Here is a 26,447-nt window from a genome sequence, read left to right as displayed (position 1 = left end):
TTTTGAATAACATTCTGATTAGTCAACCAACCAAATAAGTAATCAGAACACAACTAATATTCCTCCAAATTTGTCATGTCTCTAATTATTCACATAGGCTGTTTAACAAATTATTAAACAAGTCACCTGAAAACTACAGTTACAGCATACAAGCTAAAATGTTTCCTTTACCAGAATAAAGTAAATCGGATGATGAATTTTGGAAGAGTTGTGCTTTACCCTAAATATATCCACCACTACCAGCTTTAATGCTAATAACAATAAGCAATGTTGCTAACAATTCGATTTAAAGAACCGATTCTTCCGAAACGATTCTGTACTTCCGAACCGACTGCATTAGCGCCTCTTAAGCACTAATGAATCAATCAATTCAGTTTTTCGATTCGTTTAAACGGATGATTTAAAAGAACCGATTCAGTAAAACGAACTGAGCTAAACTAAGCTAAAAAAATGTTAAAATGATTAAAATTCGCTTCTCATAATATGAGATTTAACTTAAATAATGTTACTACATAATCACATAGTCTCAAAAGGTCAGTTAAGTAAGTTACCTTGAGAACACTGAAAACACAGAGGGTTGCTATGGTAACCTTATCCACGGTCATTCTGTTGTGGCGCCATTTTGACCAAACTAAAAGTCCAATTTACGGTTAGCCAGTTAGCTAACGATAAATAATACCAATACACTGTAAGCCCGGACTTTATATTTAATCAAACATTTTTAGTACAACATACATAAATTATTTACGTTTTTTTGCTCTACTTTAAAATGCAGAGTACATTGTACTAATTTGAGTACACATTTAAATGTGCTAAAAGATTTAAGTTTACTAAACAAAAAAAAATACTTTTCTATCAGATTAACTTAAAAAAGTTAAGTTAAGGTAATAAAACAGAAAAACGCCACCATTTACATGTAAGTCCGCCTTTTTTCAGCTTGCTGTTGGTGAATCAGGCAGCCATTTGTTTTAACTTTTGTTACCTGTTGTTGCAAATTACTTTTTACTTTTCATTGAAGGCTTTTTGCAAAAGTAAACTTGTCTTCCTGAAATGTCTTTTGTGAAGTGGAACCTTTGTTAAACTAAGTGGACAAACATTTTCTTCCTCATTATGCTATTTTTGAGTAGCATGTACACCAGTCTGATGGGGCTTTTTCATCTTCCGTCTAATTTTGGTAAGTGTTGTACTTTACTTAACAATTTTGTTTAAAATAAATGATCTTAATGTTGACACTAAATAAATAATCAAACAGCGCTGCTTTATTTGCCGTATTTAGGCTACATGCTAGCATGTTAGCATGCTAGCCTTCATACGAAGCAAAGAGTGTGCTGGCTTGCTTTATTTTAATCCTTAAATTAATGCTATTAATGTTGATTTTAATACTTCTGTTTCTTGTTTCTTTTTGTTGCTTTACAGGTTCATGGTTACTGTGAGGAGCTGTTTGTGTTTCATCAGAACTTTATATACAGCTTGTACAGTTTTAAAGATGTTTTCTTGACATGTTGTATTTTAAGTAAATACTTCTGAAGTGAAATAAAGAAAAATAATTTTATAATTGTGTCTGTTTTTCTATAAACATTTGTAATTCATATTTAAAATGTAATTAACATGAAAACTAAGACGAAATCAATAGTTTTTTCCATTGAGCTCAAGATAATAAGTAGAATTATTGGGAAAAGCAGTTGGTATAACAAAAAAAAGAAAGTTTAATCAACTTGCCTTTTAGGTGTAATAACTTAATGTTTTAAGTTATGCTAACTCAAGTTTTCATTATACATTACTTAACTTTTTTAAGGCAACCGGTTTTCTCAAATTTTTTAAGTAGATTGAACTTATCCGGGCTTACAGTGTAAAAAGAAAGACTAGTCAGGTTTAACAGAACATTTATTACTGAATAGGAACAGAAAAGCAAACTTAGGTTTATATTAATGTAATTCAGTGCCTCCTTTTTTACTTAACTAAGTCTATTGTAAGTTAAAACAGGTCACAGGGTTAAAACCTACTTTTTAAAGCTTTGCTTGACTTCATAAAACACACAACAAAACACTGATAAACATGAACTAAATAATCATTAATAAAACATACTCAGTACTAGACTATTTTGAAACCCCACTGCTTTTGCAACTTACCAATAAGGATGAGTCCTGCTCCTTTCCTTGCATGGTCCAAAAAGAGGAAATCAACCATGAAACACAGATATACTTGATAGGAGAAATGTGACTGGTTAATGCATATTTTTATTTATTAATTTTTTTTTATCTTCCATGGGGAAAAAATATATTTTTTAACAATGTATTTTATCACAGTTCTACACATAAATGTGTAGACTAACTATTGGAGTTACTTTACGTGTCTGTGTAAAAAGTGGCCAGAAATGACACAAAACATGTTACAGACCGCAGGACACAGTAGTTGTGTAGAAAAAATGACACATTACTTATTAGAGTGTAGTTTTACTGTCTCTTATATAGTCAGTGAGATAAAAGCACCAAAGCTTTGAATCAGTCCCGCACATTCCTGCTGGTTTAATACAAGCTCCGATACACTGAGTCCAGTGTTACAAAAGTGAAACAAGCTTCAAAGTCTCGGTATCAAATGTTCCGTCCCTAATAAACAATGTTCTGTCCATTTTGTGTTAATTATTTCAGCCAATTGACCCGCTTTTATTTTTCTTGTGGGAATTCCTTAGATGTTTAGAGAAGCGGACAGTAGATAGAGATGAACAGGCCACGTCTAAACATCTGCACAAACAATCTAAGGACTTCAAGACTACAAGAAAAACAACTGGATAAAATGATTTCCACAAAATAGACAAAACATTGTTTAGGGTTACCATCACAAACTCCGTTCACTTTACCCCCGAGAAACAGTTTGATTGGCAGCAGGTAAGCAACAAGCACTTCCTGTGTATTGTACCTACCATTTCCGTCAGATCGGCCGTTTGTAAATTTGTCTCGGCATTGGTAAAAGTGTTTCAGCTCTCGTAAATTTGTTTTTGTTTTTTTTGTAATTTTATTTTCCAAAATGTTAATTTGTTTTGCACTTCTCGGCCACCGTACAAGGTACTAAACTAATCAAAATACAATGTTTTTCCTGCCTCTCTCTCCACTGTTACCAGGAGAAAACAAAAAACAAACAACAAAAAAGGGCTTCACCCCGTACTCTGCTTTTAAGTTTGATTAAAATATTAATAAAAAATTACATGACTAAGTTAAACTTTTAACTACCAGAGAAGATACAAAACACGACAAAAAAAACTTTGGCGGTGTGTCTGGTTGGTGGAGCAGGAGGGGAAGAGATGACTCCCGCTCAGCCAAAACAAAGTACATGCTCGGAGTTTCTCAGGAATGGAGTTCCAGAGTTTGGGACCAGATATACTAAAAGCCCTGTCACATAGAACGAAGCCTGAAAGGGGGGACAACAAGTACGTTTTCATCTGATGACCGAAGTGAACGAGTAGGTGAGTATGGATGAAGTAAATCAGTGAGATATGTAAGTGCTTGGCCATGAAAGGCTTTAAAAACCAACAAAAGAACCTAATATTGAATGTGGTATTGGATGGGTAGCCAGTGGAGCTGTTTAAGTGAAGGAGTTATGTGATCACGTGATCTTGTATGTGTTAGGACCTTCGCGGCTGAATTTTGTACATGCTGTAGCCTCTTTAGCCCGGAGGCAGGGAGCCCATAAAGAACAGCATTACAATAGTCCATTACAATAGTTTTAGTTGAAGAGAATGAAATAAAGAAGCGCAGTCTAGTTCTAAAGGTGAAAATATCCAGTTTTAGCAACATTTTTTATGTGAAATTTAAAAGAAAGAGTGGAGTCTAGAATGACAGCAAGATTGTGGACCTGAGACAGGGAAGAATTAGTCAAATCTGGGAATTTTAACATATCATATTACTTTTTACAATTCTCCAAAAGTGCCACCAGAGGGAAGCAACACAATTTTTTTTTTACCACGGTCAAAAGAAATCTGGTGGTCACAAATAAACATAAGGCCAAAATTACAGTGGTCTGTCTACCTGCATATGCTCATAACATAGCCGTGTAGCTGTATTTAATTAACCAGAGCTTTCATACGTATATGATTTAAGTATACACTCCATCTTTATCCTGACATTCTTTACTTTGTTTTTTATTTCTGGCGGTCTCCTGCTGTTTTTAACTGGAAGCCTCGCCCTCAGTCACTCCACCCTATCACTCATTGGTTGCAGTGTAAAACAGGCTGCAACCAATCAGAAGCCACTTGTACTGCAAAAAGACAGAAAGAGAGAACAACCAAACACAAATACATGAAAACAGAAAAAAAAAACGTGTCCCTCAGGCACGTAACAATATCATATCAGTATTTTTTTTTCTTCAATTCTCCAAAAGTGCCACAAGAGGGCGAAATGACAAGATTTTTTTTCAGCTAGGTCACATGATCTCATTTTACCATAATATTATATAATAAAAAATAATATTAGTTTTTATAACAAATATCCAAAACTGATACAAGAGGGCGACATTAAAATTTTTTTTTTGACTGACCACAAATAATCACAAGGCTAAAATTACAGTGGTCTGTCTACCTGCATGTGCTCATAACATAACCTTGTAGCTGTATTTACTTAACCAGTGCTTTAAAAGTATACACTCTATCTTTGTCTTGACTTTCTTTTCTTTCTTTTTTTTTATTTGTGGTGGTCGTCTGCTGCTTTTTTACTGAAAGTCCCGCCCCCTGTCACTCGATCATATCTCTCATTGGATGCAGTGGAGAAAACGCTGCAACCAATCAGCAGACACTTGTACTGCAAAAATACAGAAAGACAGAAAGAGAGAACAACCAAACACAAAGACATGAAAACAAAAAAAAACACGTGTCCCTCAGGCACGTAACAATATCATCTCGCAAATTTTTTTTTTTACAGTTCTCCAAAAGTGCCACAACAGGGCGACATTAAAAAGATTTGTTTTACCATGGTCACAAGATCTCATATTACCATATCATATTACTTTGTTGCAATTCTTTAAAAGTGCCACAACAGGGCGACATTAAAATGTTTTTTTTTTTTTTTTACCCGTTCGGTCACATGAACTTATTTTACCATATCATGTTAATTTTTTTTACAGTTTTCCAAAACTACCACAAAGCAGCGACATTACAAGGTTTTTTTTTGTTTTACCATGGTCAAAAGACCTCATATTACTACATAATATTACTTTTATTGCAATTCTTCAAAAGTGCCACAAGAGGGCGACATTACACTTTTTTTATTATGGTCACAAGAAAACTGGCCACAAATAATCAATTAATCAAATACTGAAATTATACACTCTAGCTTTGTCTTTACATTTTCAGTATTTAGCAGATGCTTTTATCCAAAGCGACTTATATTTTGCAGTCTAAGCAATTGAGGGTTAAGGGCCTTGCTCAAAAGCCCAACGGTGGCAGCCTGGCAGTGATGAGGTTTGAGCAATCAACCTTCTGCTTGCTAGCCCAGTAGCTTAACCGCTAGGCTACAACTGCCCTTGACATTGTTTTCTTTTTTTGTTTATACTGAAAGTCCCGCCCCCAGTCACTCCACCATGTCTGTAATAGGTTGCAGTAGTGGACAGGAGCGACATTACAAAGATTTTTGTTTATTATGGTCACAAGATCTCATATTAACACAACATATTATTTTATTGCAATTCTCCAAAAGTGCCAAAAGAGGGAGACATTACAAGATTTTTTTTTCCATGGTCACAAGATCTAAGTTTAAATATCATGTTAATTTGTTTTACAGTTTTTTAAAACACTGCCACAAAAGGGCGACATTACAATGATTTTTTGCTTTACCATGGTCAACAGACCTCATATTACCATATCATATTAGCTTTTATAACAATTCTTTAAAAGTGCCAAAAGAGGGCGACATTTCTTTTTTTTTTTTCTTTTTTTTTTACCGTGGTCACAAGAAAACTGGCCACAAATAATCACAAGGCTAAAATTACAGTGGTCTGTCTTCCTGCATGTACTCATAACATAACCTTGTAGCTGTATTTACTCAACCAGTGCTTTAAAAGTATAGACTCTATGTTTGTCTTGTCTTTGTTTTTGGCTTAATTTATTTGCGTTGTGACTTTTTTTTATTTACGTTGTGACTAGTTTTATTTGTGTTGTGGCTTAATTTATTTGCATTGTGATTTTTTTAATTCGTGTTGTGGCTTAATTTATTTGCGTTGTGACTTTTTATTTGCGTTGTGACTTGTTTTATTTGTGTTGTGGCTTATATCTATCTATCTATCTATCATCTATCTTTTTAGCAATTCTCCAAAAGTGCCACAAGAGGGCGACATTACAAGATTTTTTTTGTACCATGCTCACAAGAAAACTGGTGGCCACAAATAAACACAAGGCCAAAATTACAGTGGTCTGTCTACCTGCATGTGTTCTTAACATAGCCTGTAGCTGTATTTACTTAACCAGTGCTTTAAAAGTATACATTGTAACTGGTTGCAGTAGAGAACAGGCTGCAACCAATCAGCAGCCACTTGTACTGCTAATGTTTAGTCACTTCACCATCGGCCTTTCCCAAATCGTTCCCTCCTCACTAACACTCCACTACAGAGTCACACTCCATATGAAGTCACACTGTGCTGTGAAGGGAGCTTCCAATTAAGGGGAGGGTCTAAATTCAGGAGTGAAATCTGGGACGCCCTCTTTGCTTTCGAGTGGAATAAGGAAGCTGCCGTCACCATGGCTACAGATAGATGCTTTTCTTGCCTTGCCGTCATGTCTTGCGCTCCGTTATCATTTCAGCATCTCCAAGCGGAAATACGAGCTTAGGAGACGCAAGCACCTGCTACTTTATAACTAGTATAAATGTATAGTTATGTTTTAATTCTCCAAAAAATGGTGTTACAGTTTTTCTCAATTGCTTTGGTGCATTTCTCTGATCAGAATTAAAATTCTCATAACTGTTAGTTCAGCCTCCACAAGATTTAGTCATTTGTGCACATCATAGTAGCAGTTTCTCATCCCTTCCAACAAATTACAAATGCTTTTGGACATGCATCAATTGCTTCCATACAATTCTCTGCAGTACTGTGTATGTTGTATGTTCCAATTCAGTTCCAATATGTACTGCAATATTGTTTACAGTTGTGCACAGCTCTACCCAAAGGGTGTTTCTTATGTTTGTTGTAAATAAGTTTGTACTTTGCTATAGCACAATGCTGTGAACAAATTAGAATTGCAAAGAGCATATTCAGTAAAAATGTGAAACATACATATTGAGTGTCTTGTACCCATTTACCTCACTAAATACAGTAATGTGTAACTTAACTGTAGATTTCAGATGGGTGTGCTAATAGTGTATAGTGCTGTCTTGAGCATTTTCAGGTAGTGTCACCATGATCTGACTTTTTTGCACTGGAAAACACTTACAGAGTGAACTGTCATAATGAAAACATGACAAAGCCATTTGACTATCTTGTTCATAAACAATGGAGTCAGGACTTTTTATTTTGATGACCCTGACACTTTCATTGAAATGAATACTTGCTTTTGAGGAATGAACTTTTCATTTTGAGCAAGTGACATGCTTTTGCAAGTTATCAACTAGGTTTTGCAGTTTGTACTAATTGTTTTGAGAAATGCACTTACTGTTGTGCAAATGTTAATAGTGATGTGAGAAATGCACCAAAGCGACTGAGAAAAAAACTGTAAATATGATAATAATGTTAGTGGTAGTATTGTTGGGGTAAAATAATTTTGCCATTTATGAAGTTTAAGTTCACCGATCACAGATTTCATTACTTTCTTTAAAAAGACTGAAGAAGACTGTGCCTACATTTTCCCTAACACCTTATGAGGATAATTTAATATAATATTTTACATTTGTAAGATGTTTCCTCCATTCACCTTTCCTAGCTGCACTTCTGTGGAGTGTGGTGGTTGAGTGTGCTCTTGTGTTCACTCGCTGTTGAAGGGTTTTACAGTTCACTTCCCCTCCGTCCTAATTACTTTGGAACAGCCCTTAATGTGGTGAGCACTCCACGTGAACGAGCAAACGGAGGTGGAGTGGAGAGGTGGAGTGAGTAGGGAGCGGATTGGGATTGGGAGCATATCTGTTATTGGTTGCAGTGGAGAACAGGCTGCAACCAATCAGCAGCCACTTGTACTGCAAAATGACAGAAAGAGAGAACAACCAAACACGACATTACAAGAATTTTTTACCAACATGGTCACATGTTTTCATTTTACCATTTCATGTTATTTTTTTTACAATTCTCCAAAAGTCTTCTAAGAGGGCGACATTAGAAATATTTTTTTCTATTATGGTCACAAGACATATACTATATTGCCTTAAGTATTCACTCACCTGCCTTCACACCTATATGAACTTGAGTGATGTATCATTCTTAATTCATAGGGTTTAAAATGATGTACCCTTAGCAGCTATAACAGCTTCAACTCTTCTAGGAAGTCTTTCCACAAGGTTTAGGAGTGTGTTTATGGGAATTTTGACCATTCTTTCAGAAGCGCATTTGTGAGGTCAGATACTGATGTTGGACGAGAAGGCCTGGCTCCAGTCTCAGCTCTAATTCATCCCAAAGGTGTTCTATCGAATTGAGGTCAGGAATCTGTGAATTTTGCACACCAAACTCGCTCGTCCGCGTCTTTATGCATTATCTCTGGTGCACAGTCATGTTGGAACAGGAAGGGACCATCACCAAACTGGGAACACAAAGTTGGGAGCATGAAATTGTCCACAATCTCTTGGTATGCTGAAGCATTAAGGTTTCCTTTCACTGGAACTAAGGGGCCGAGACCAACTCCTGAAAAACACCCCCACACCATAATCCCCCCTCCACCACACTTTACACTTGGCACAATGCAGTCAGACAGGTACCGTTCTCCTGGCAACTGCCAAACCCAGACTCGTCCATCGGGTTGCCAGACAGAGAAGCGTGATTCATCACTCTAGAGAACACGTCTCCACTGCTCTAGAGTCCAGTGGCGGTGTGCTCTACACCACTGCATCCGACGCGTGGCATTATGATTGGTGTTGTAAGGCTTGGATGCATTCCATGAAGCTCTCTACACACTGTTCTTGAGCTAATCTGAAGGCCACATGAAGTTTGGAGGTCTGAATTGATTGGCTCTGCAGAAAGTTGGCGACCTCTGCGCACTGTGCCTCAGCATCCGCTCTCTGTCATTTTACATGGACTAGCACTTTGTGGCTGAGTTGCTGTCATCCCCAATCGCTTCCACTTTGTTTTAATACCACCGACAGTCGATTGTGGAACATTTAGTAGCGAGGACATTTCATGACTGGACTTGTTGCACAGGTGGCATCTTATTACAGTACCATGCTTGAATTCACTGAGCTCCTGAGACCCATTCTTTCACTACAGTTTGTAGAAGCAGTCTGCATGCCTAGGTGCTTGATTTTATACACATGTGGCCATGGAAGTGATTGGAACACCTGAATTCAATTATTTGGATGGGTGAGTAAAAACCTTTGGCAATATAGTGTATTAACATTTCAAATGACTTTTTTACAATTCTTCAAAAGTGCCAAAACAGGGCAACATCACAAGATTTTTTTTTTACCAAGATCTCATATTGCCATATCATAACTAATTTTAACAGTTCTTTAAAAGTGCCACAAGAAGGCAACATCACAATTTTTTCAACATGGTCACAAGATCTTGCATTATCATATCATATAACTTTTTTTTTTTTTTTTTTTACAATTCTCCAAAAGTTCCACAGGAGGAGTTTGCATGTTCTCCCTTTGTCTGCATGGTTTTCCTCCAGGTGCTATGGTTTTTTTCAAAATCCACCTGACAAGCATGCCCTTTCACATAGCTCAATCATGAAACGGTCAAATTAGCCTAAGAAATAGTGCAAACGGCTAATTATGTGCCCAGTGCTGAAGCTGATCTAAAACACCGGTCTCTTTAACGTTTGTATCAACAAGCTTTTTATGTGAATGCTGCCTTTCCAAAAATAGCTCTGGACAACCACTTTTTTTTTCCAACGCAAAAACACCACAAATCCGTCTTATCGTTCGGAGCTGCACGCAAAAGAACAACGAATCAGAATGAAAATCATTCAGAACAAGAAACTAAATGAATACGGTCGGCTTAAATCTACAAGCTCCTTCGTTGCTACCACAGAAATCACGGGAAAGCGAACGCGGTCCCTCATTATCGAGTGGAGCTCACTGTGAGTTTGAACGGTGTGTGATTCGGTGTCTCTGTTCGGCGGTGCTTCTGGACCTCATACTTACCTGGCAGGGGCGAGACCATGATCAAGAAGGTGGTTCACCCAGGGTGAGGCTCAGCCATTGCACTCCGGTTGTGCTGACCGCTGCGAATTCCCCAAATGTGGGAATCTCGACTGCATCATTTCTGATAGTGGGGGACTGTGTTCGCGCTCTCCCCTGATTTCTGTGGTAGCAAAGAAAGAGTTTATTACTGCAGGATGATTGTTTGCTATTGGTTTGTTGTTTTTTAGTAAAGTGTATCAAATGCTTTCCAAAGAAAATTCTGTGTCTCTATTTACGTTTTTATTTTTTGCACAATTTGAACAAAGCATAAAAGAATAAACACATTACTAGAAATGCTCCAAAAGTACTTGGAATGATTTTTTTACATGAATTTCCATTCAAATTTAAGACCTTTTTTGCCGTCTCCTGTAGAACTGCCATTTTGGAAATCACTTTGCACATCAGCGTTATGCATGGTGTGGTGAGAGACTCGACCAGCGGTCAACAGTGAGAACAAAGGTTGACATATTGTGCATTAATTGATTAATATCTGATAATGAGGGACCGCGTTAGCTTTATTACTCTACCAATACTCACTCATACTCATTATTACTCTACTAATACTCACTCACTCATTATTACTCTAATACTCACCCATATTCATAATTACTATACTAATACTCACTCACTCATTATTACTCTACTAATACTCACCCATATTCATAATTACTCTACTAATACTCACTCACTCATTATTACTCTACTAATACTCACCCATATTCATAATTACTATACTAATACTCACTCACTCATTATTACTCCAGTAATACTCACTCACTCATTAGTGAGTATTAGTAGAGTAATAATGAGTATGAGTGAGTATTACTGGAGTAATAATGAGTGAGTGAGTATAAGTAGAGTAATAATGAGTATGGGTGAGTATTACTGGAGTAATAATAAGTGAGTGAGTATTAGTAGAGTAATAATGAGTGAGTGAGTATTAGTGAAGTAATAATGAGTGAGTGAGTATTAGTGGGGTAATAATGAGTGAATGAGTATTAGTGGTGTAATAATGAGTATGAGTGAGTATTAGTGGGGTAATAATGAGTGAATGAGTATTAGTAAAGTAATAATGAGTATGAGTGAGTATTAGTTGAGTAATAATGAGTGAGTGAGTATTAGTGGAGTAATAATCAGCGAGTGAGTATTAGTAGAGTAATTATGACTATGAGTGAGTATTAGTAGAGTAATAATCAATGAGTGAGTATTAGTGGAGTAATAATGAGCATGAGTGAGTATTACTGGAGTAATAATGAGTATTAGTAGAGTAATAATGAGTGAGTGAGTATTAGTAGAGTAATTATGAGTATGAGTGAGTATTACTGGAGTAATAATGAGTGAGTATTAGTGGAGTAATAATGAGCATGAGTGAGTATTAGTGGAGTAATAATGAGTGAGTGAGTATTACTGGAGTGATAATGAGTGAGTTAGTATTAGTAGAGTAATAATGAGTTAGTATTAGTAGATAAGCATAAAAGAGCTACTATAAATGGCCAGAAAGCGTGTAAGAGACTTCACTGATCACTGGTAGATATGAAATAGCAACAGAGGAGGAGGATCCTCCAGCATCACACAGCTCGTATCCAGAAGGACGTGTTTTGTTATCTAAATCTGAAGGACTTTCAAGAGCAGCTTATTTGTCTCAGGCATTATTTGTACCAAATAATGTTGCCAAAAACATGGACACATTAATGATTAATTTTGTTTGGAAAAACAAGCCCCGTTATTTAAAGAAGGATATTATATCCAATCTTTATGAACAAGGTGGTTTAAATGTATTAGATTATTCCACTTCAAACTACACTTTTAAGATTAACTGGTTAAAAAACTTTATTAAAACTAGCTCTTCACTGTGGAATATATTCCCCCAATACTTATTTGAACAACTCAGAGGGATAACTTTCCTTTTCAAATGTAACTTTGATATTAATAAATTACCTATTATGCTATCTAGATTCCACAAACAAGTGCTACAAACATGGTGCTTGGTCTATAAACACAACTTCTCTCCACACAACTTTTTCATTTGGAAGAACAAGTACATCACTCATCAGAATAAATCTTTCTTTTTTAAGAACTGGTTTCAAGCTAATATTCTACTAGTTTGTCAGCTGTTGAATACAGATAATAACTTTTTAAGTATTAATGAGCTTCGTCTCAAGTTTAACTGCCAAATTTCAGATAAAGAATACTTAATGGTTTTAGAATCAATATCTGACAAGAGTTTGTCTTTATTTAAAAACTACAGCACAAATCATTATATAGACATAAACACAATAAACAAACACTTGTTTCTGGGTGACATTGATATTATTAATGATAAATGTAGCAATAAAATGGTCCGATCCTTATTTAATTATTATTATACTCCTCCTTCAAAATCTTTATGGATCTCAATGTTTCCTGACTTAATATGGGACGATACTTGGAGTGTACTTAAACGATATTGTATTGCGAATAAAACTAAAGAAGAATTTTTTAGGATAATACATAAGATTTATCCTGCTAAGGTTACTTTGGAAAGATTCAGACTGGATATAGATTATTGTTGTTCTTTCTGTAATGGAGACAAAGAAACTATTGAGCATCTTTCTTTTTTTTTTTATGTCCCATTGTATCTATGTTTTGGCATGAAATGGTTCGGTTTTTGAATGAAAAACTTAAAATGAATTTGTCTTTGGATATGCAAGTTGTGTTATTACATTTCTACAGAGATGGTACCCCTACAAATAGAAAATATGTGATTGATTTATTTTTGGTTCTTGGTAAATATCATATACAGTATATATATATATATATATATATATATATATATATATATATATATATATATATATATATATATATATATATATATATATATATATATATATATATATATATATATATATATATATATATATATATATATATATATATATATATACATATATACATATATACATATATATATAATTTCATGATGGGGACCCCTGCCCTAGAGCAACTCACTCAATTTTAGAAAGTGAATCCTACATTTAATAAAATGTTCAATAAACAGATTAAGTAGTTTTTTTTAATCAAATTCTATTTATAGTTCACATGAAAAGAATACATGTCAAAATAAATACATACCATGTTGTCCTCTTGTTTATCCTCTTGTTTATCCTCTTGTTTATCCTCTTGTTTATCCTCTTGTTTATCCTCTTGTTTGTCCATTCTCTGTAAAGTTTAGTACACATTTGAAATATCAGTAAAATAATTTTGCTTCAGGTCAACAAACAAACAGAAAAAAAAAACCCAGATGAACCTAAATGTAAGTGCGTGTTATCACAGAGCTCATGGTGCACTTTACCCTCCCCCACCCCACTTAGTTACACGCGGGAATCTACATTTTAGGAACACCTGAATTTAAAGGTATCCAGTACAAAACCATCACTGACTGTAGACTCAAACTGCTAAAACACATGATTACATTCACACCTGTGTGTGTTTTATCTACATTTAAACCCTCATTTGTTTAAATACCAAGTCATGCAGGTGAAAAACGAGGTGAAAGCATCAGTATGTGTTGTGTGTTGGACGGATTAAAGCTCTGAGTACAGCCTGAGTTTACAGTTGAATAGAAGAGTAAAACAGGTCTTACCTGCAGCAGCTTCACACTTTCCTCGTGCTCCAGTCTGTTCCTCTCTCGGGACTCCAGCTCGTGCCGCTCCACACAGCGCTGATGATGCGCGCGCAGCCTCTGAAACCTCCGTGTCTCGCGCGCACCGAGCATGATTATAATGATGCGTTCAAGGTGCACAGAGAAAGTGCAGAACTGCACACGTGCGTTTATGATGGCGGGGTGTTTTATAAAATGTTTCAGCGCCAATATACTTCTCATGAAGTTAATCACTCTCCCATAAAATCATTACCCAAACACAGCTTCAGAGACATTTTATTAAACGCTTTAATGTGTTGTAGAAATCTGTACATTCAAGAAAATACAACATTCTTTTTAATAATATCAATTATCAGGTCAGGGGATGGCTTAATTAACTCAGAAGGAGCTCAAATTGTTGTATGACTTCAAAATAATTACTTAAACAAAAGAGGGCTGAGCAGTTCTCCATTTCAAAATAAAATATATTCATACAGATCAAGTTAATAAACAATTTCAGTGTGTCTTGAACAAAGCATTAGTAGTTCACAGGTGCTTAATTGCTCTCTCTCTATCCCCTCCCCCACCCTGACTCTGGACCTGTTATGACATGAACCAGTGTGACATGAACGCAGTATGAAATGTCCCACCACAACACTACACTACATTTAATGCTATTTATTTTTACTGATGCTTTTACATCAGATACAGTAGATAACAACATATTGTGCTAAATAATTTAGCATGAACTACATGTATAGAACAAATGGATACTTCTGATCAAATTTCATGTTTTACTGATTTTGTAAAAGTAAGTAAAAGAAAAAAAGAAAAATAAGTTTACACATTCTCTACAGGAAACAAAGTGCTGCACATTTTAATGCATGATTACTTTTTACTTGCTGAATGTAAGGGAAAAAAACACAATGTGCCTGGTATAAAAGTAATAATGCATTAAAAAGCTAACTTTTTTTTTCTTTTAGTTACATACAGAAAAAATATTGTTAAAATTTCTATCCCATAGAAGAGACATTAAGACGTTTAAACCAATAACAAAACATGGAATTCACCTAGCTGTGCCCAAACCACTGCGTATTATGTATTTATATAACATGTAGGACATCTTTATAGTGTGATTTGAATAATCGCTCTGTCATTCAATTTGAAAAGAGAAAACCTGATCCTGAAGTTTACTTGGAAAGCTTATGTTCTTGCCCCTCCCCCACACCCAGTCCTGCATAAATGTAAAAAAATGGCATAAATGTAAGTCGCTCTGGATAAGAGCGTCTGCCAAATGCCATAAATGTCAATGTAATTTGATTATTACTGTTGTATATGTATACATAACAGTAAATGAAAGCAGTAGTATTAATTAAACAGTACATACAAAAAATCCCCAGATGTGGAACTGCATCGTCAAACATTTTAAAGTATGAGAACCAAGCACGTTAATCGTTAATCTATCCCATAATTCAACTGGAGCTGCAAGGATATTCAAAGCAGAAGATGAAAAATGTCAGAAAGCAGGGAGTTGGCTGTTTACAACCAAAAAAACAGCCAACTTAATCCAGTTGATCACTAGACCAATGTCCTCCTCAGTGGACATTTTCCTGCTCATTTATTTTAAAAAACCATTAAATACCCTGATGTGTGAATACTGTACATTTACCATCCTTGGTTGGTTTGATGGTTATTCACCACCCACTGATAGGTACAGATATTTACCATGCTAGATATCTATCGGGTGGCTGTGATGCATTGGCAAGCTCTTGGATCACAGCTCTGAAGAGTTGATAAATAGTGATCAAGTCACTCAAAATGACTAAAGAGTTTCACTTGGTCAGCTTTTCAGTCAGTCAAATAAGGGTACTTCCATCAGGATGTGAAAGGGCTTGGACCCATGGGTCAGTCCGGCCTCATCAGAATTGGGTGTAAAATAGATGCTTTGACAAAAGAACATGCTAGAAATGGCTGATATAAAAAGCGGCAGTGGAAAAACATGGACATATGACCTGAATCACATTTTTCTTCATACATGATAAATTCCTACAGCAGGTTCAACACCAGAGACTCAGGTACTGCTAGTTTAGGATCTAATCTCAGGTAAGTTAGTGAACAATTATTCTAGGATGTGATGACATATGACAGCTCTGAAGAGTTCCACACAAAGTCTGCTAAGGTTTCTTTTTATTAAATTGATGCTTCAGAGTGAAACAGATCTTCTGTATCTACAGTGTGAAAGTGAAGATCTTACCTCAGTATCTCCAGTTTACAGTGTGGATTCTCCAGTCCAGCAGAGAGCAGCTTCACTCCTGAATTCTTCAGTCTATTGTTACCCAGGTTCAGATGTTTCAGACTGGAGGAGTTTAAACTGAGAACTGAGGACAGAACTCTACAACTTTTCTCTGTTAGATTACAATTCCACAACCTGGAGAGAAATAATAGATCAGTATTTTCTATTTATTCATTATTTAACTGCAGTTTTAGCTCTGTATAATGCTTAAAATGCTCACTCTATAGTGTAGAGTCTAATATGGAAGAAACACTTTAAATTGTTTTATTTATTTATTTGTTAATCATTTGTTTATTTCATAATTTTTAAACTTAAGCTTTTCACCAATTTCAAGCAACCAAATATATATGTAATATTGTATAATCATTTCAAAACAATCAGTTTTCACTAACTGAGGCTCTGTGATTGTGCATGACTTATAACAAAATAATATAATTCTTGAAGAGAAAAGAAAGTAAAAGAAACATTCCTGCTAGGACGTGATGATGTATGACGACTCTGAAGAGTTCTAAACAACGTCCACTAAATTAATTTTCTGGTTCAAATGATGCTTTTAATTAGAACAGATTATCTGTATTTACAGTGTGAAAGTGAAGATCTTACTCCAGTATCTCCAGTTTACAGTGTGCATTCTCCAGTCCAGCAGAGAGCAGCTTCACTCCTGAATTATTCAGTTTATTGTAACTCAGGTCCAGATGTTTCAGACTGGAGGAGTTTGAACTGAAAACTGAGGACAAAACTTCACAACTTTCCTCTGTTAAATTACAACCAGCCAACCTGGAGAGAAATAATCAGATTAAAATGGGATCTGATTACTTTAGCTGCTGCTGTTTTATGTGTAAATATGCAGAATGACTTAAATTTGTCTGTTGCTTCATAGATCATTTGGTATTGGAACTCTGTCTCAAGTAAAAATGTTCTTTGGTCTGGTTTCCTGCTCATGTGATCAGGGTGGTGTAGTGAGCTACAGTTTTTCTCACAGCGCCCCACCCTACTACCATCACAAAAATAATTACAGCAATTTATTTAACAGAAATCATCTAAACATTTTTCCATAAATACTCATTACTTTACTCTGGCGTTATTCACCTTGTCTGGTTGACATCACTACAGGGTTGCCAGATTCAGAATTTTCCAGCAAAGTTTTTTTTATGTGAGGATATTTTCTTTATTTGTATTATTTATTTATTTATTTATGGAATGTGGGATTTATTTCATTTCAGTTTTTTACACAAAAAGGGAAATGTGCAGCACTGTTTTGTACCTAACTCTAAAATAAAAAGACATTTATTATTGAGATAAATAAAAGATAAGCACAAATACAGTATTTTATTTTATTTTTTAAGAAGAAATATTAAAAGGAAACTTTGTCATAATTTGTCTTCAATTTCATTTTGTTTAAAAAATCTGGAAAAAAACGTATCGTGAACCCAGTATTGTGAATCGCATCACATCGTGGGTAGAGTGTGCAAGTTAGTAGGTGGTGTAGAAAAAGATAGCATTGTTAATTTAACGTTACTAAAGTAGATGTTAATTTCAGACACATTTTGAGATCGTACTGCAACACTTTATTTTTGCACCTTCTCAGTTTCATACATTTAATAAGTAGTGTTTAAGTGATGATCTTTTGAATCAAATGTCAATAAATGACTCACTCAGCTTTTCTAGAGGCTTTCACCACTGGCAGCATCTTCAGAATACCTTCATGTGATGGATAATATTTCCTCAAATCAAACTCATCCAGCTCCTGATCTGAGTTCAGCAACACAAACACCAGAGCCGACCACTGAGCAGGAGACAGACGGAGTCCAGCATGATGAAGAGAACCTCTTTTGTTCAGGTATTTTTGGACTTCCTGCACTAGAGAATCATCTTTCAGTTCATTTAGACAGTAAAACAGATTGATGGATTTGTCTGGAGAGGGATTCTCACTGATCTTCTCCTTGATGTACCTGACTGTTTCCTCTTTGTTGTAAGAACTACTTCCTGTTTGTGGCAGTAGGCCTCTTAAGAGAGTCTGATTGGACTCCAGTGAGAGACCCAAGAGGAAGCGGAGGACAAGATCCAGGTGTCCATTCTTACTTTGTAAGGCCTTGTCCACTGCACTCTTTAGAAAGTCAGACATTTTTGTATAGTTTCTAAAGATGTTAAAGAATCCAGTGTTTTGCATCACCAGCACATTTGTGTTTATGTTGATGAAGGTGAGAAATACATATAAAGCAGCCAGAAACTCCTGAACACTCAGGTGCACAAAGCTCCTGAAGTACTCGTCTTTCTGAGGGTCACTGAACCCTCGTACCTCTGTTACCTGGTCTACACACTCAGGAGGGATCTGATTGGCAGCTCCTGGTCGAGTAGTTATCCAGAGGTGAGCAGAGGGAAGCAGATTGCCCTTGATGAGGTTTGTCAGCAGCACATCCATTTTTACTGACTTAGTTACGTTACACAGTTGCTCATTATTTTGAAAATCTAGAGGAAGTCGACACTCATCCAGACCATCAAAGATGAACAAAACTTTATAAGCATCACAGTCTAATGATGGCAGAACTTTCACTTCTGGGAAAAACTGATGAAGAAGTTCCATCAGACTGAGGTTTTCCTGCTTCATCAAGTTCAGCTCTCTAAAAGGAAGTGGAAATATGAAGACAACGTCATGATTTGCTTTTCCTTCAGTCCAGTCCAGAATGAACTTCTGCACTGAGACTGTTTTTCCAATTCCAGCAATTCCTTTAGTCAGCACAGTTCTGATGGACGAGTCTTTAAAGAGGTCATTGCATTTGATGGGAATCTCCTGTGCTGCTGGTCTCCTGGATGCTGTTTCAATCTGTCTGACCTCATGTTCATTATTGACGTCTCCACTCCAGCCCTCTGTGATGTAGAGCTCTGTGAAGATCTCATTCAGAAGTGCTGAGCTTCCATGCTGGGAGATTCCTTCACTGATTCTTTTACATTTCTCTCTCAGATTGGATTTGAGTTTTTTCTGATATGCAGAGACCAGTTCTAATAAACAAACAAAGGTAATCAATATTTTACCGCATGATCAATAAACACAGTATAAATTGTTAATAGGATTGTATAAAAAATTATTTTTTATTTATAATTATAAACATCTATGATTACAATTGGTTTATTTGTAGAGATGTAGAGATATCATAGTTAGAATTCTTACCTAATATCAAGTACCTGATTCTCATAAACATTATGTCATAGAATTTAATGACCAATCAAAAGCCTAGATTATTCTAGAACCAAGATGGATATGAATTTTTTTTATCTTATGTTAAAGAAATTGATAGGTCTCTTACTCCTCTGCAGGGTGTTAGCGAGGTCTGTCTGGTTCATGATCTTCAGAACATTCAGTGTGATCTTTAGCGCCCCCTCTCTGAAACTACTCAGATCTTCCACATCCTTCACCTCCTGCTCAAAGCATGTTGGGTAATCTTCATCCAGGACCTTTTTAAACTTGTTTAGTTCATTCTTTAATATGCCGACGACTTTGAGCTCCAGTTCCTGTTGAGAAATTTAGAGGAACAGATCATCACAAGAAGCGACATGAGGTAATAAAAAAAGATAAGTGATGTGACCATATAAGGATTTAGAACATTATACTAAAACTAGTTATTGTGATACTTGTTAGCTAGTATAATAATGTGTGTGTGTGTGCCACATTGTTTTATTTTTCTCAGTAAATGTTCAAGTTCAGTAAATGAATAAACAATAATTGTTCATTAAAATGTTAAACTGGAATTTCACCTCTGGTAAAACCAAGCATATTAAAGTATACTTCCGGGGCTGCGTGAGCAGCTGCCCATTGCAGCAAGTCCGTCTTTCTTGTTTCTTTTTGTTGTATTTATTTTACTTTTTGTCTTTTTTCTCGCGTTTTTCTTTTTACATATCATATCTTTACACAATCCTGCGCAGCCTTGGATGTGAAACTGGCAAAATTAGCGGTGTTTTTTCTGTATATTTTCGGAATCATCGCTATCGCATCAGCAAACCTATTCCATGGATCTATTGTTTACACCCAGGAACAACTGCTGGAGCTCAGCCACACAAAGTTACTCTTCGCGGACACATCAGCAATTCCGGCAGAAATAAGGAGAAAGAGGAGAGGATGCAGAGCCAGAGTGAGGTGGCGTGTGAGAAAAAGACCATCTTCCATCTCTTATTATGGGGAATGTAAGATCACTTCCAAATAAGATGGACGAACAGCACTAAATGCCATACAAGGGACAGTAAAACGTTGGATCTACTGTATGTTAACACAAAGGATGCATACAGCTCTTCACCCCTCCTCCCGTTTGATCGATCTGATCACAACTTGGTGTACCTCCTGCCTGTCTACACCCCCATGGTTAAGAAACAACCCCCAACCACAAGATCTGTGAGGAACTGGTCTGCAGGGGTCAGTGAGACATTAAAGGACTGTTTCAAGATCACAAACTGGGAGGTGTTATGCAGTCCACACGGGGAGGACATTGACAGCTTGACTGCATAACAGACTACATAAACTTTTGTGTTGAGAGCACCGTACCTGCATGAACTGTACAGTGTAGGGCTGCATGATATTGGAAAAAACTGACATTGCGATATTTTTTTTTCCTGCGATATATATTGCGATATTAAAAAAATACAGGAATTTTCACCACATTATTAATAATATTAATAATGCATGTATCTTACTCTAAATAAGGGGCTCATCTGTGAAAAAGGGTGCCTACAAGGGATACAAAAGATTATGACAAGCTACATTTTTGTACTCGGTTGAAACTGAGCATTAAACTAAGAAAGCTTCAATATCACATAAGGGAATGAACAGGATTGACAAAATGGGTCATTTAATATTTTATTTCACAATCAAAACCTCTTCAAGTAGTAAACATAATTTTTTTTTAAACTATACAAACAGAAGAGCAGCTATACACCTGTTCCAAATCCGAGATTTCTTAAGTACTAAGCACAATGCTGATGCAGAACGAGAATCGAAGGCGTCCTTAGTGATGAAGGCAATCCCAGAATTCACTGCGCCATCTCTTCTCTCAAACGCCGTCCCACCTCATTCCATTGGTTTTAATGGCAAGATGCTAAATGCTAAACCCAATGGAATTGCTAAGTAGCGCGTTCCAATAACCTGCCTTCGAAGTCATTGACTTATTAGAATCCTCTCTACTGAGGCAGCTGCCTATGTAGGTAGTACAGCAAGGCAGCTCACTAGGTTTTTGAACACACTGGTAGATACGTCATGGAAAATGAGAACGGTGTGAATTTTCGTTTTGTCAAGCAGCAAAAAAGTTTTAGCATGACATATTTGATTTAATTTGCATTAAATAACATTGCACGTCCTGCGATGTGACTATCGTGCATGCACAAAAAAAGACTGAACAAGCTGATCAAGAAAGCGAGTTCTGTCTTGAACTGTCCTCTCCAACCTGTAGAGGAGGTGGGAGAAAGGAGGATGATAGCCAAGCTGTCATCCATCCTGGACAACACCGCACATCCACTACATGAGTCTGTAGAAGACCTAACAAGCTCCTTCAGTACCAGACTCCTCCACCCCCTGTGTAGAAAGGAACGCTACCACAGGTCCTTCATTCCAGCAGCCATCAGGGCTTACAACAGTAAAAATATGTAAGATCCCACTTATACCTATACTTACAGTGGGGCCAAAAAGTATTTAGTCAGCCACTGATTGTGCAAGTTCTCCTACTTAGAAAGATGAGAGAGGTCTGTAATTTTCATCATAGGTACACTTCAACTATGAGAGACAAAATGAGTTAAAAAAAAAATCCAGGAAATCACATTGTAAGATTTTTAAAGAATTTATTTGTAAAATATGGTGGTAAAAAAGTATTTGGTCACCCACAAACAAGCAACATTTCTGGCTCTCACAGACCTGTAACTTCTTCTTTAAGAAGCTCTTCTGTCATCCACTCGTTACCTGTATTAATGGCACCTGTTTGACCTCGTTATCTGTATAAAAGACACCTGTCCACAGCCTCAAACAGTCAGACTCCAAACTCAACCATGGCCAAGACCAAAGAGCTGTCAAAGGACAGGAAGAAAATTGTAGACTTGCACCAGGCTGGGAAGAGTGAATCTACAATAGGCAAACAGGTTGGTGTGAATAAATCAACTGTGGGAGCAATTGTAAGAAAATGGAAGACATACAAGACCATTGATAATCTCGCTCGATCTGGGGCCCCACGCAAGATCTCATCCCGTGGGGTCAAAATGATCATGAGAACGGTGAGCAAAAATCCCAGAACTACACAGAGGGACCTGATGAATGACCTGCAGAGAGCTGAGACCAAAGTAACAAAGGCTACCATCAGTAACACACTGGGACTCAAATCCTGCAGTGCTAGGCGTGTCCCCCTGCTTAAGCCAGTACATGTCCAGGCCCATCTGAAGTTTGCCAGAGAGCATATGGATGATCCAGAAGAGGATTGGGAGAATATCATGTGGTCAGATGAAACCAAAATGGAACTTTTTGGTAAAAACTCAACTTGTCGTGTTTGGAGGAAGAAGAATGCTGAGTTGCATCCCAAGAACACCATACCTACTGTGAAGCATGGGGGTGGAAACATCATGCTTTGGGGCTGTTTTTCTGCGAAGGGGACAGGACGACTGATCCGTGTTAAGGGAAGACTGAACGGGGCCATGTATCGTGAGATTTTAAGCCAAAACCTCCTTCCATCAGTGAGAGCATTGAAGATGGAACGTGGCTGGGTCTTCCAGCATGACAATGATCCCAAACACACCGCTCGGGCAACGAAGGATTTCAAGGCCCTGGAGTGGCCTAGCCAGTCTCCAGACCTCAACCCCATAGAAAATTTGTGAAGGGAGTTGAAAATCTGTGTTGCCCAGCGACAGCAATACTTTTTGGCCCACTGTACACGTTCATGTTCATGGCGAAATAAGAAGTGCAATATGTGATTTATTTACAATAGGTGCAATACTTAATATACTTGGCATATCCAAATGTATATATTACTTTATATATATATACAGTGTATCACGAAAGTGAGTACACCCCTCACATTTCTGCAAATATTTCATTATATCTTTTCATGGGACAACACTATAGACATGAAACTTGGATATAACTAAGAGTAGTCAGTGTACAACTTGTATAGCAGTGTAGATTTACTGTCTTCTGAAAATAACTCAACACACAGCCATTAATGTCTAAATAGCTGGCAACATAAGTGAGTACACCCCACAGTGAACATGTCCAAATTGTGCCTAAAGTATCAATATTTTGTGTGACCACCATTATTATCACTGCCTTAACCCTCCTGGGCATGGAATTCACCAGAGCTGCACAGGTTGCTACTGGAATCCTCTTCCACTCCTCCGTGATGACATCACGGAGCTGGTGGATGTTAGACACCTTAAACTCCTCCACCTTCCACTTGAGGATGCGCCACAGGTGCTCAATTGGGTTTAGTCCATCACCTTTACCTTCAGCTTCCTCAGCAAGGCAGTTGTCATCTTGGAGGTTGTGTTTGGGGTCGTTATCCTGTTGGAAAACTGCCATGAGGCCCAGTTTTCGAAGGGAGGGGATCATGCTCTGTTTCAGAATGTCACAGTACATGTTGGAATTCATGTTTCCCTCAATGAACTGCAGCTCCCCAGTGCCAGCAACACTCATGCAGCCCAAGACCATGATGCTACCACCACCATGCTTGACTGTAGGCAAGATACAGTTGTCTTGGTACTTCTCACCAGGGCGCCGCCACACATGCTGGACACCATCTGAGCCAAACAAGTTTATCTTGGTCTCGTCAGACCACAGGGCATTCCAGTAATCCATGTTCTTGGACTGCTTGTCTTCAGCAAACTGTTTGCTGGCTTTCTTGTGCGTCAGCTTCCTTCTGGGATGACGACCATGCAGACCGAGTTGATGCAGTGTGCGGCGTATGGTCTGAGCACTGACAGGCTGACCTCCCACGTCTTCAACCTCTGCAGCAATGCTGGCAGCACTCATGTGTCTATTTTTTAAAGCCAACCTCTGGATATGACGCCGAACACGTGGACTCAACTTCTTTGGTCGACCCTGGCGAAGCCTGTTCCGAGTGGAACCTGTCCTGGAAAACCGCTGTATGACCTTGGCCACCATGCTGTAGCTCAGTTTCAGGGTGTTAGCAATCTTCTTATAGCCCAGGCCATCTTTGTGGAGAGCAACAATTATATTTCTCACATCCTCAGAGAGTTCTTTGCCATGAGGTGCCATGTTGAATATCCAGTGGCCAGTATGAGAGAATTGTACCCAAAACACCAAATTTAACAGCCCTGCTCCCCATTTACACCTGGGACCTTGACACATGACACCAGGGAGGGACAACGACACATTTGGGCACAATTTGGACATGTTCACTGTGGGGTGTACTCACTTATGTTGCCAGCTATTTAGACATTAATGGCTGTGTGTTGAGTTATTTTCAGAAGACAGTAAATCTACACTGCTATACAAGCTGTACACTGACTACTCTAAGTTATATCCAAGTTTCATGTCTATAGTGTTGTCCCATGAAAAGATATAATGAAGAAATGTGAGGGGTGTACTCACTTTCGTGATACACTGTATATATATGTATATATATATATACTATATATATATATATATATATATATATATATATATATATATATATATATATATATATATTAGGGCTGTCGAAGTTAACGCGATAATAACGCATTAACGCAATCTCAATTTAACGCGATTAAGATAAATAGTGCCATTAACGCAAATTCTAGTTCATGTTGAGACTTGACTGGTAAAACAAACGTTTTAATGTCGGACATGTCACCGTTTTTCATTTGCGGTTTGTTAACATAATGTAAAAGAGCGTCGTAGCATCTGCACTTGCATAATAAAGAAATAAATACACGCTATATTCACAAGTTGTCGGGAGCAGAACACTTTATTAACTTATTCTGTTACGGTAAAGAATACCGGACAGCTGAGTCAAGCACGTTGTCCATGAACTATGGAAGCCCCAAAGGGTCAAAACACACTCACTTCGTGTAGAAACGTCCATCAAACCATTGGATAGTATTACTGCCTAGTATGTGAGTGAATAAAACTCCCTTACAGTTTTCTCTTGTCCCAGCAGTTTTTAACATAAGTACATTTAGCATAAAATGTGTTCACCATTTTAATTGTAACATTTCACTTAAAAATCCTTGTTTTCTATAACATTTACACAGATTTTTTTTAATGCGATTAATCGCGATTAACTATATGAAATTCTGAGATTAATCGCGATTAAAATTTTTAATCGTTTGACAGCCCTAATATATATATATACAGTGCATTACAAAAGTGAGTACACCCCTCACATTTCTGCAAATATTTTATTATATCTTTTCATGGGACAACACTATAGAAATAAAACTTGGATATAAGTTAGAGTAGTCAGTGTACAACTTGTATAGCAGTGTAGATTTACTGTCTTCTGAAAATAACTCAACACACAGCCATTAATGTCTAAATGGCTGGCAACATAAGTGAGTACACCCCACAGTGAACATGTCCAAATTGTGCCCAAAGTGTCAATATTTTGTGTGACCACCATTATTATCCAGCACTGCCTTAACCCTCCTGGGCATGGAATTCACCAGAGCTGCACAGGTTGCTACTGGAATCCTCTTCCACTCCTCCATGATGACATCACGGAGCTGGTGGATGTTAGACACCTTGAACTCCTCCACCTTCCACTTGAGGATGCGCCACAGGTGCTCAATTGGGTTTAGTCCATCACCTTTACCTTCAGCTTCCTCAGCAAGGCAGTTGTCATCTTGGAGGTTGTGTTTGGGGTCGTTATCCTGTTGGAAAACTGCCATGAGGCCCAGTTTTCGAAGGGAGGGGATCATGCTCTGTTTCAGAATGTCACAGTACATGTTGGAATTCATGTTTCCCTCAATGAACTGCAGCTCCCCAGTGCCAGCAACACTCATGCAGCCCAAGACCATGATGCTACCACCACCATGCTTGACTGTAGGCAAGATACAGTTGTCTTGGTACTTCTCACCAGGGCGCCGCCACACATGCTGGACACCATCTGAGCCAAACAAGTTTATCTTGGTCTCGTCAGACCACAGGGCATTCCAGTAATCCATGTTCTTGGACTGCTTGTCTTCAGCAAACTGTTTGCGGGCTTTCTTGTGCGTCAGCTTCCTTCTGGGATGACGACCATGAAGACCGAGTTGATGCAGTGTG

The 26,447-nt window shown here is 37.3% G+C and overlaps 1 non-coding gene and 1 pseudogene across 1 annotated transcript; both read left to right on the top strand.

Moving 5' to 3' along the window:
* LOC134328698 (NACHT, LRR and PYD domains-containing protein 12-like) overlaps positions 1–26,447 on the top strand; it is a 228,595-nt pseudogene that overhangs the window by 53,897 nt on the left and 148,251 nt on the right.
* On the top strand, positions 10,258–10,421 carry LOC134329687 (U1 spliceosomal RNA). Its single transcript, XR_010014911.1, has one exon. It is a non-coding gene; the product is annotated as a U1 spliceosomal RNA (small nuclear RNA).

Source organism: Trichomycterus rosablanca, chromosome 15, assembly GCF_030014385.1.
Source record: "Trichomycterus rosablanca isolate fTriRos1 chromosome 15, fTriRos1.hap1, whole genome shotgun sequence".
In the NCBI taxonomy this organism is placed as follows: domain Eukaryota; kingdom Metazoa; phylum Chordata; class Actinopteri; order Siluriformes; family Trichomycteridae; genus Trichomycterus; species Trichomycterus rosablanca.
The sequence above is the reverse complement of the archived record's forward strand: the minus strand, read 5'-3'. Positions and strand labels throughout refer to the sequence as shown.